The sequence below is a fragment of the Xyrauchen texanus genome, chromosome 49 (assembly GCF_025860055.1).
Source record: "Xyrauchen texanus isolate HMW12.3.18 chromosome 49, RBS_HiC_50CHRs, whole genome shotgun sequence".
NCBI classification, from domain to species: domain Eukaryota; kingdom Metazoa; phylum Chordata; class Actinopteri; order Cypriniformes; family Catostomidae; genus Xyrauchen; species Xyrauchen texanus.
Window position 1 is genome coordinate 2,104,710 of NC_068324.1, and position 10,990 is coordinate 2,115,699.

At 42.6% G+C, this 10,990-nt stretch overlaps 1 long non-coding RNA gene across 1 annotated transcript in view; it reads left to right on the forward strand.

Annotated features, from left to right (window-relative positions):
• Window positions 1-10,497: 10,497 nt before the first annotated feature.
• The window catches only part of LOC127640260 (uncharacterized), a 20,001-nt gene continuing 19,508 nt past the window's right edge, over window positions 10,498-10,990 (forward strand). The window contains exon 1 of the long non-coding RNA XR_007970083.1: window positions 10,498-10,990. This exon is cut by the window's right edge and continues 119 nt beyond it. This is a non-coding gene — a long non-coding RNA (uncharacterized LOC127640260).

Consider the following 10,990-nt stretch of genomic DNA (forward strand, 5'->3'; position numbering starts at 1 on the left):
TTAGTGCTGTTTAGGGTTTTAATTCTCAACTGGTGGGTCTGTTGCAAAATAAAGACTTTCTAACTTTAACCTCGTGCGACCCCACTTCCTTCAGCATGGACATTGTGTTTTGTCTTCACTATATTTAATAATTTAATTTAATTTAAGCTAGCTGAATTCATTTCATAACACTCTGGGCTGTCAATAAATGGTCTGCACTTATATAGCGCCTTTTTAACCTTATTCACCCATTCACACACACACTCACTCACACTCATACACCAAGGACACTTCGGCATGTGGAGTCGTGTGGGCCGGGATTCAAACCACCAACCCTGCGATTAGTGGACAACCCACTCTACCACCTGTGCCACAGCCGCCCCAAAAAAGGGTTAAAGTTTTGACGTCATGTGACCAAACAACATGGCGCTGATCACAGCGGAGTTTGTCTTTGGGAGAAACACCAACATAAATACATCTAGTAAGAAACCTCAATAAGTTTTTACATTGAAACCAATTTGAGTCAAAAGATTAGAGTCTCTAGTTTTATCCGATATTACATTTTTAAAATTTGAGCGAAATATCTTGAAACAGCACGCTGTGAAACACAATGACGCTTTAGTGGACAATAGCTCTAGTTTTATATAAGACATACTTACATTGTGCGTTGTCACATTGAGAAAAGAAATGTGTCTTTCAGAAGATTTATATGGAGTTAGGATGAAAATAAGGTGCATTTCAAACTGTTCTGAGACCAGTGCAGACAGACAGCACACTGGAGGTCAAGTCGTGCACTAAATAGGGAGCAAGGGAGCATCCTATAGCTCTCCTATAACTGTTCTGAGACCAGTTTGCTGTCCTTTTCTGGTGCCGTTTTGTGGTCCGTTTTACATAACGCAACGGCTCCATTTAGCTTATCGTGGGCCATTTCGCAACCTACCCAATGGCCATTTCGGTTCTCCTGATGGACAGTCCACCCATGATTGGCCCAAAAGTGCGTCGGCCCACCTGGAAAATGCCCGGTATGCCAGATTACCAGTCCAGCACTGCCTCCCATCTACCAGTGATGCTTGATTCAACTTCCCACATATACTACCTGCGCAGATATCAACAGCGCAACTGGGTTGTAGGTTGCCAAGTTGAGGACACAAATGTGTTGAAGGAGGGAGGGGGGCGGGAGATGAGTGTGAAATACGGGAGACTCCCGGGTGTTGACAGGTATGATCAATACATAGATTCACAATGTATCATTTTAATTTTAACATTGTTGCCAGTGATTGGACGATGCTGTTTCAGTATTAATTATGCTCATTTCTGATTGGTAGAAAGCTTCAGCACTGGCTAACGCTGGTTTGTTTGACAGTGCAAAGAGAGAACTTTGAGACTTTGTAGCCAAAGTAGAAAAAACATTGTAACATAAAAGTCAAAACATTTTTATTGGTAAAGTATTTTTATTTGTGCTTTTCTCAGTACACATTGTACACATGTACACATTGACTCAAAAACGTTGTGGAAACATATGTAAGCGCTGCGTAGTTCTAGCGGGAAGACTAGCAGCTGTGCATCATCGCGCCATTAGCGGGGTAACTCCCAGCCAATCAGATGTACGTCATTGCTTTATAAGTCTGCTCACAATATATCACATTGCTGTTTCAGTGTGCTAACCTCCTCCACCCCAGCACCACCTGTTGAGTCCCGTCCTGCACGGGGGTAGGCTCCTCACCCCTGCCTCCTATCTCCGGCAGGATATGACGGTTCCGAGTACAACTTCTTCGGACTGCCAGACGGGGCCTACGCCAAAGATAGAGACATTACCTTTCTGTTTTATATACATCAAATAAATGTCATTTTAAATTTCACTCAAGTCTGCTAGTTTTCCTGATAGAAACTATTCGATTAAAAAAAAAAAAAATAATCTAAATTTTGGTGACTTTTAAAGTTTCACAGCTTGTCCCCAAATGAGGACATCAATATTTAGGAAAACGATTTGCTCTAGATTTTTTTATTAAAGATTTTGCATGTTTATTATGTACTAAAAGTTACAAATCAGAAAGGGAAAAATGCAAACAGCAGTCACGCTCGGGTCTCAGGCGGGTAAAAAGGAGAACACACTTCCAAATGTGCGACTGTGCATCTGATAAAACTTGCTAATATGCCCCAAATTCATCTGCCACAAGGTTTATCCGCTAGTTAAATGAAATAGATGTCAGTGTGGACTGGTTTGTGTGACACCTTCGAAACATGGCCCAGACCACATTAAATACAAGGAGAAGCATGGTTTGTGTTGACCACAATGTGCAGTGAATTATTGGCTGCCGTTTGCCCAAACAATGCCCAAATATGTGCCATGACTTGATCACTTTGGTTTATAAATGCCTTTAAATTTGGATGTTTTAAGGATATTTCTGTTTACGTTTGTGCGATGGACGATTGTGGTGCTGTTTTGGCTCACCATTTGATGCTCAGTATAATTCTGGGTCTTGAGCGAATACCAGTTTAGAACCACTAGTTTTGGGCTTAACCGAGCTACGGGCAAAGAGGGCACCATGGGTGTGTCAGTTTCGGGGGGAGTTGGACATTGCTGACGTGGCACTTAGGCTGGTCTGATTGGCACAGTACTTAATGTAGTTTTTGGTGAATGACTCAGCCAACACAAGAATGCCATTTAACAGTTGGCATATTGGCACAGATGTCTTTTTTTGTGTGTTTCATTGTCCCTGCAGATGTGGAGAAATGGGTTTCCGTGATGCCGGACCGTGTAGACATTCATATTTTCCTTTAGTTCTCATTTTGAAAACGTTTCCGAACTTCTGTACTGCATATCCAGTCAAATTTACGATATCACAGACACAAGTTACAGACTGAAATATAGTGGCAGATGTGGCATAATCATTTGCATTTGGCGACACACGTATGACCGAAATGTTGCCATTTCAACTGGATTTATTTCAAGCTAGGTTTAGATCCGTATTTTTGACTATTCAATATCATACTTCATAATTTCACTCAAAAAGAGTCGAGGGATTTGGTAGCGTTTTTAAATGTTTCTTCTTGCTCTCTTCTGCTCTCACTGTGTGCCAGGTTGCGTCCCGTGCCAGCTTTGGGTGAAGAGTGGACAGAACAGAAGGACACAGCGTTCGTCGGCTCCACTTTACAACCATCTGCAGGACAGTCCTCCGCATTTACAACCAAATGCATTTAGAGCTGAATATATTTTGGCAGCTTGGGTGAGTTTATTTTTTTCACAGTGCCCAACAGCTGGCATTAACCTGATTTTGAGAGTTTAGTGCATCTTTTAGTAAAGCAGACCTAACACCGAAACAAGACTTTAAATAGACGACAGATTAAAAACACAGTTCAACAAATGTCATTTAATTCCATAAAATGTTTGCATGCAATATCAATTTACATTTGCTTTTAATCTAATTTTCTTCTTGTTTGTTACTGATGCATTTATTAAAGAAAAGTGGGCAACGATATCAGAGAAGAGGCATCTTTTGTCTTCTTAATAAAAGGAAATATGAGATTTGCATTAGATAATTCAGATAATCGTCATCATGTAATGAGCATTCCAATGCAAAGAAAATGAATTAATTTTAACCGTGTGCAATTACATTGTAATAGTTTAGCAAAAATTATTTATACCAATCTAAACGACCTCAGTTTGAATCAATCAATGCATGCAAAAAAAATAAACAATGCAGAATAATTTTCTTTGTAAATGGATAAATTATCCAAAAAAACAAGAAAGAAAATGCAGGTGAAAAAAATGGTACGATTGCATGTTTAATGAGAAAATATCATGCATGAATTGAGTTCAGTAATGTGGACACAAGTTGCAGAATATTAGCTGTAAAAATATAATATGTATCAATTATAAATAATGTTTATTAATCGGATTGTCCATAAAATAATAAAAACTCTTTTAATATCTTGTACTGTCGCTTTAAACTGTAACAACACACACAAGGTGATGTTCTGATAAATATGAGAGCACGCATCTTATTATGCACTTTATTGCATTTTATTAATTTGATAAATTCTTGTCACACAATCCGTTTTGTTTCTTATGCTATTGTGAAATTGCTAAATATTATAAACTGATTCCAGCTATTTAATATGAGCTAATGTTAAGGTTGAGAATATGGATTAAGACCAGGTGTGTGCGTGCGTCCTGTCCGTCTAGAGGTTTTTTGCGAGAGTGAGATCCCAGTTTCACTTGAATGACGCCAGAGGTCAAAGGTCAGCAGCAGTTAATAAGAGAAGCTGTCTGGGGTCGCAAGGGTCAATCCCAAGGCGCTGACGGGCTTGTCGGCGATGCTTAACGTGAGCGTGATCTTTACCATGTCAAAACAAACAACTCTCGCACCCTTGCAGTTTAGCTCGAATAGCCCCTTGGGTAACGCTTTTGACCCCGGGGTCCTGACCTTTGTGTCTGACCCGGCAGGGAGTCAATGGAGCAGTCCTATAGGCACGCGTGGAGGTCAAGGGTCAGACCACCTTGAGAGACCAAAGTCGTGAACAGCGGAGGATACAGGTGCATAACGCTGTGTCTATTTCATCTTAATTATGGTCTGCATTTTCACTAAAAAAGTGATAAACAAAAAATGCCCCATTTATTTACAATTATTAATAATAAAATGACTCCCTGTCTAAGAAGCGAGTTTTGTCAAATACACAGCTACTGTCGTGTAAAGTGTTTTTTATGATTTTGTTTGAAATTATATTTGAATAATATTAATAATAAAATTAAATAAATACAATTAAATTGAAGAAACGGCACAGCTTCACAAAACAGCAATAGACACAAGAGCACGGTGGTAATCCGGACAATTATTTAAAATGTATTTTAACAAACTTTGCCTTTCTTGTGCGTTATTTATAGCTACTTTTGTGAGGTTGATTTTATTATGTAGATAACCATCATATATGTTTAGATTGACAATATATTCCAATAAATAGTTTAAACTGAACTAGCTATTTTGCATAACTTGATTGTGCTTTTATATAGCCCTGAAAATAAATTACGAGGGGCAAAAATTGCATATAAAAAATTAAGTTGCCTCCTAAAGTGTGCACAGGATTTCACACGCAGAAGAAATTAAGAAAGCTGTTTTAGTTTAAGCAGGAATTAGCTTGAAACTCTTTCTGTCTTTGCAATCATGAAAGAGACCATTCTCATCTCTCACGGCTCTTGCTGTGGGCTGTATTTCCTGTATCAAACGCTGCCGACGAGGACACTCGTGCTTCACTCTTGTGTCTCTCCCATTCCAGACTACTTACCCGCGCTAGTGCAGCCTCGGGCAGTATATCAGCGCAGTTGCACCTAATTTCGGCTCCAAAATATTTGTGCAAGATGGCATGCTGTTTCCCAATATCCAAATAAAGTCTCATCGGTGCAAAGAGTGCTGGAGGGCGTCTGTCTGATAACATGGGTTTGGATTTCATGCATTGAAAAAGCTCCGTGAGAGAAACTTCAAAAAGATACTGTACCGTACCTACGGTGGCTTTCTAGAAAAATGCATTGCCTTGAAATAAATGGCAATACGTTAAACAATGTGTTCATTTTAATGCAAAGCAATGCATTTCATTGCAACTAATTAAACTACATTAAATAAACGTCATCAGTTGCTGCAAAACTCGTTTGGAAAAAACACTTGATTCAGCAAATAAGGGGGGGAAAAAAAGCATTTTTTGCCAAAGCATCCAAAAATGTACAGCATTCTCTTTATTGCCATTTGGTGCAGAAATAGTTCAGAAAAAGCATATGTCTTTTTTCAGTCGATATCTATGAAATGGCGGCATCCGCCATTTTGTGTGCCGCATGGCCAAAGAAAGGTCAAGACGTTTTGTGAGAGTGTTTGTGTCAAGATATCTTGCTGTGTTTAGCATGTAGCTCCTTACAATGCTTTTCTCGCATTAGCTTCCTACATCCGCATTGCGCACTTTTCCTCTGGTGCAGTACGTGTTTGTGAGGGATGAATAATATCAAGACCAGAAATCAGGTTTAATGCAAACCGTGAGACGTGAAGATTAGGTCGTAAATAGTTGGCTAGCAACCTGTAAGCAAACGCTTGTCCTAAAATGAACTTGGCGTCAGGCACCATGCATACCACAAAATCACTGCAGCTCCGCAATTTGCCAAACAAAAATAGACGTTCCAACAAAATAAGAAAACAACAAAAGATAAAGCATTTGTTCTACAGCTAGCGCAGCCATCAGGGATTTGATCAACTCTGACAGGCTGAAGTTCGAAATGACAAATAAGTGCATACGCTTTATCTGCCTCCTTGAAACAAGGCTGCCAATTGGTCAGAAGCCGTGGCGAGATGTGACGTAATGTGTGAAAGAAAACGGCAGGGTCCCTGCCTAACGGCGGGGAAGACGCAGCCGCAGAGTTGTACGACTGACACTCTCAAATAGGCCCCATGATCAATGTGAGGTTTCTGTTTTCACTCCGAGCTCGCTAACTGCGGTTCTGCTTGGCAGGCTGGGCTACATCAGATGGTGTGAGCGTGTTAGCATGTGTTTGTGTGAGTACAGACACGAAGCAGCTCTCTGAGTCCAAGCCAGTGCCTGGGAATGGGTGCGCCCTAAACGCTGCATTCACGGTTTAGACAGAGAAAGACGCTATCTAATGCTAGATAACCCCACCTTCTGAAGTTGCATCTTTGAGCTGGAGTGCTAGCAAATGTGTTGAGGAAGTCCGACACATTTTCGCAGTTCACGGGCATTCTCTCTGTCTGCACACACATTAGTTTAGCCAAAGAGAGGAAGGGCAAGCGGACAAGTGAGAGAGGGAGAGTGCACAAAGTTTGTTCAGCGAGCGAGTCCAGCCTCAAGGGGTTACTGGAGCGACTGCCAGAGCAAACTGAAAGTCCTTACTCTCTCATTTACTATTTCATTTATAACAAAAGCGTTGCATGAACCCACTGCAGTGTTGGATGCTGGGAACAAATGGAGGGAGGTAGAGAAAGCTAAAGAGAAAGCTTTGAGTGAATGCAACTCTTTCCTGCACTGATTTAACAGCGTGGTGAGGGCGTATTTACTTTGCCTCCCTCGTTCAGTCGCTGCAGAAGGAAGGTTTTTGGGCAGGCGGATGGACGAATGGGGAGTAGAGAGAGAGAGACGGAGAGAGAGATTGGTCAAGTGAGGAGAGCAGTATCATAGGGGCGGAGTCTGAATCTTCTACCACATTCTGATTGGCTGGAAGGTCAAAGTTGTCTTAATTCATTGTGGTGATTCTGCTCAGTCCACAGAAATCCTATTTCTGTACGGAATATGAAGAAATGAATTAATAGAGCAAACAAACAATCTTTGAGAAAGACATTTGACCTAGAAATTAGTCTGCTGTTGTTCATGTTTAATATGTGGTGAGTTTAGTTTCTCTTGTCAGAATCGCAGGGGAAACAACATATTCGATCAAGGTCTTCTCTCCCTCATTCGGTTTGGCTGGGAGTTTAAATGTTTTTAAACCAGTGCGGTGATTGCGGTTGGTTTTTTATCAAAATCTAATTAACAAAGGAAAATTTGTGGAAATGGTGTGAGAAAGAGAGATTTGGCCTGGTGTTGTTCACGTTTACTTTGTAGTGAGTTTCGTTATGTGGGAAGGACAAAGTTGTTCTTGGATGCAGTGCAACGATTCTGTTTGGTCGAATGTTTTATGGAAATCACATTTCTAAGAGAAAAGTTGTAGAAAAGACTTGATGAGCAAGTCTCTAGAGAGATATTTGACCTAAAAAGGAGGATGATATTAATTTTAGGGTTAAGGCAGGGTCAGAGTTATGGTATGGACAGGGTTATGGTAGGGTTAGTGTTAAGTTAGGGTTAAGGTAGGGTCAGGTTTAAGGTAGGGTCGGGGTTAAGGTAGGATCATTTTTAAGGTAGGGTTAGGGTTAAGGTAGGGTCAGGGTTAAGGTACAGTTTGGGTTAAGGTAGGGTTAGGCTTAAGGTAGCATCAGGTTTAAGGTAGGGTTAGGGTTAAGGTAGGGTCAGGGTTATGGTAGGGTCGGGGTTATGGTAGGGTCAGAGTTAAGGTACAGTTTGGGTTAAGGTAGGGTTAGGCTTAAGGTAGCATCAGGTTTAAGGTATCATCAGGTTTAAGGTAGGCTCAAGGTTAAGGTAGGGTCGGGGTTATGGTAGGGTCGGAGTTAAGGTAGGGTTAGGGTTAAGGTAGGGTCAGGGTTAAGGTAGGGTCATGGTTAAGGTAGGGTCATGGTTAAGTTTAAGGTACGGTTTGGGTTAAGGTAGGGTTAGGCTTAAGGTAGCATCAGGTTTAAGGTAGGGTCATGGTAAAGGTAGGGTCAGGGCTAAGGTTAAGGTACGGTTTGGTTTAAGGTAGGGTTAGGCTTAAGGTAGCATCAGGTTTAAGGTAGGGTTAGGGTTAAGGTACGGTTTGGGTTAAGGTAGGGTTAGGCTTAAGGTAGCATCAGGTTTAAGGTAGGGTTAGGGTTAAGGTACGGTTTGGGTTAAGGTAGGGTTAGGCTTAAGGTAGCATCAGGTTTAAGGTAGGGTTAGGGTGAAGGTAGGCTCGAGGTTAAGGTAGGGTCGGGGTTATGGTAGGGTTTGGGTTAAGGTAGGGTCGGGGTTATGGTAGGGTCGGAGTTAAGGTAGGGTCAGGGTTAAGGTAGGGTCAGGGTTAAGGTAGGGTCGGGGTTATGGTAGGGTCGGAGTTAAGGTAGGGTCATGGTAAAAGCAGGGTCATGGTTAAGGTACGGTTTGGGTTAAGGTAGGGTTAGGCTTAAGGTAGCATCAGGGTTAAGGTAGGGTTGGGGTTAATGTAGGGTTAGGGTTAAGGTAGGGTCATGGTAAAGGTAGGGTCATGGTAAAGATAGGGTCATGGTTAAGGTTAAGGTACGGTTTGGGTTAAGGTAGGGTCATGGTAAAGGTAGGGTCATGGTAAAGATAGGGTCATGGTTAAGGTTAAGGTACGGTTTGGGTTAAGGTAGGGTCATGGTAAAGGTAGGGTCATGGTAAAGATAGGGTCATGGTTAAGGTTAAGGTACGGTTTGGGTTAAGGTAGGGTTAGGCTTAAGGTAGCATCAGGGTTAAGGTAGGGTCAGGGTTAAGGTTAAGGTAGGGTCAGGTTTAAGGTAGGGTTAGGGTGAAGGTAGGCTGGAGGTTTAGGTAGGGTCAGGGTTAAGGTACGGTTTGGGTTAAGGTAGGGTTAGGCTTAAGGTAGCGTTTTCAACTTTGTTTTGATTTGCTGGAAGGTTAAAAATGCTCTGAAATCCAGTTCAGTGATTGGTCTAATTTTCTATGGAAATCTTTCTGTGTTAGGGTTAGGATTGTCAAAGTGGTTAAAGGATTACTTCACCCAAATTCTCTCAAATTTACTGTATGATTTTGATGTACTTTTCACACTGTAGCCTTTCAAAGTATACTCTATTTGACAGTGAGAGTATCTTTAAAAACCAGTATACTTTGGGCTTTAGAATGACATGAGGGTTAGGTCCTAAAGTTTTTATTTTTGGGATCAAGAGTTTGAAGGGGAGATTTGACCTAGAAATGGGTCTGCAGTTCTGTACACAGTTTGAGAATGTTAAGCTTCTAGCCTAGTTTCTGCGGAAAGTAACATACTTTGGCTGCTCTTTCATTCTTTCCCCTCTTTCTCTCTCTCTTTCTGGTGGGATAATCCATGTGTGTGTGAGAGAGAAAATATACTGCGTCTGCGCGCTGGGGGAGGAGTATCTATGTTACACTTCCTTTCTCACTCAGTCTCCTCCCACTCTCTCTCTCTGTCAGTATCTCTCTCTCCCCCCCTTCAAGTGCAAGGCCATGTGGGATGCATGATGAGGAGTTTTCACCCCTCTGCTGTTTCATATCTGTCTCTTTCTCTCCCCCTCTACCACTCTTTCACTTTCCGTACGGGTTTGCTTGCTTCCTAATTCCAAAGTCTAGCTGTACGCACGGGGAAGACCGTCAGAGCATAATTTAGCACGAGGGAGTGAAGGAAAAAGAGGAAAGAAAAAAATAGCCTGATTTTCTTTTTTTTTCGCTGTGAGGGCCTCTCTACTAGTGGGCCCAGTCGTAGAGAGAGAACTCGAGAGAGAGCTACACCACAGCCCACCCAAAACCTGCCAGCACGTTCCCGTTTTGTTGCATGCTAGTGCATTTGATTGCACCTGATTTCTCCGCTTTTCGGTTTGCGGAAGTGGATTTCGACAAAGCTGAATTGCAAGATTTTGGAGTTGTTTCTTATTTTGGAAACGATTCCGTTTGTTTTATCGAGCGTGTGGATGGAGCATTTCGCCGCAGTGACCTGGAATCCTCGCCAGTTCACGCTAGGCCCCGTGTCCCGCCAAAGGATTTGCCTGCGGAGCGGCTTAAGGGAACACGTTTTGGAAGTATCTCAAGGAGTTCTGTCGCGAAAGAGCTTTCGTCGGGGACAGGTGCCAAATGTTCAAAAACGTTCAGGCCGTTGCAGGAAAAGCTGCGGTGGGTGATTTGCATGATGAACATATTAGACTCATAGTGGTTGGGGCGGGAGGGGGTTGGGGGGGTTGCTTGGACTTATAGTGTGGCGAATTCTTCTTGCATGTGTCCGTGATCATGGTGGAACTATCGGACACTTGCGTCTGCAAAACGCCCTGATCCTGGTTGCATTAAGAACCACAGGGCGAGGAACAGACATTAAAAGAAGACTGTGAAGAAAGAGGAGGAGGAGGAGGAGGCACGGAGACGAAGATGGTGCTGGTGGGGGGGGGGGGGGGGTTATTCAAGCTTGTGAAATGTTCCTCAGGCCTACGAGAGCCGATTGCATGAGCCGTGGTAACGTGGTATGATTTGCATGCAGCAGACACGCTAATTGTGTGTTTGCTAACATACAACATTCAGCGAGACGCTCTCCAGTCTGCAGACGGGGTTCACACACGCCTTCCAGACGTCCCGGAGGCCTCCTATTGTTCCAGAGGCCCAGTGGAGCAGCCGGCGAGCCCAGCCGGGGTGCTGCAGTGCGAGGAGAGGGGGCAATTTGAATTAGAGACCGGGCAGATGGGATAGCGTATCGGGA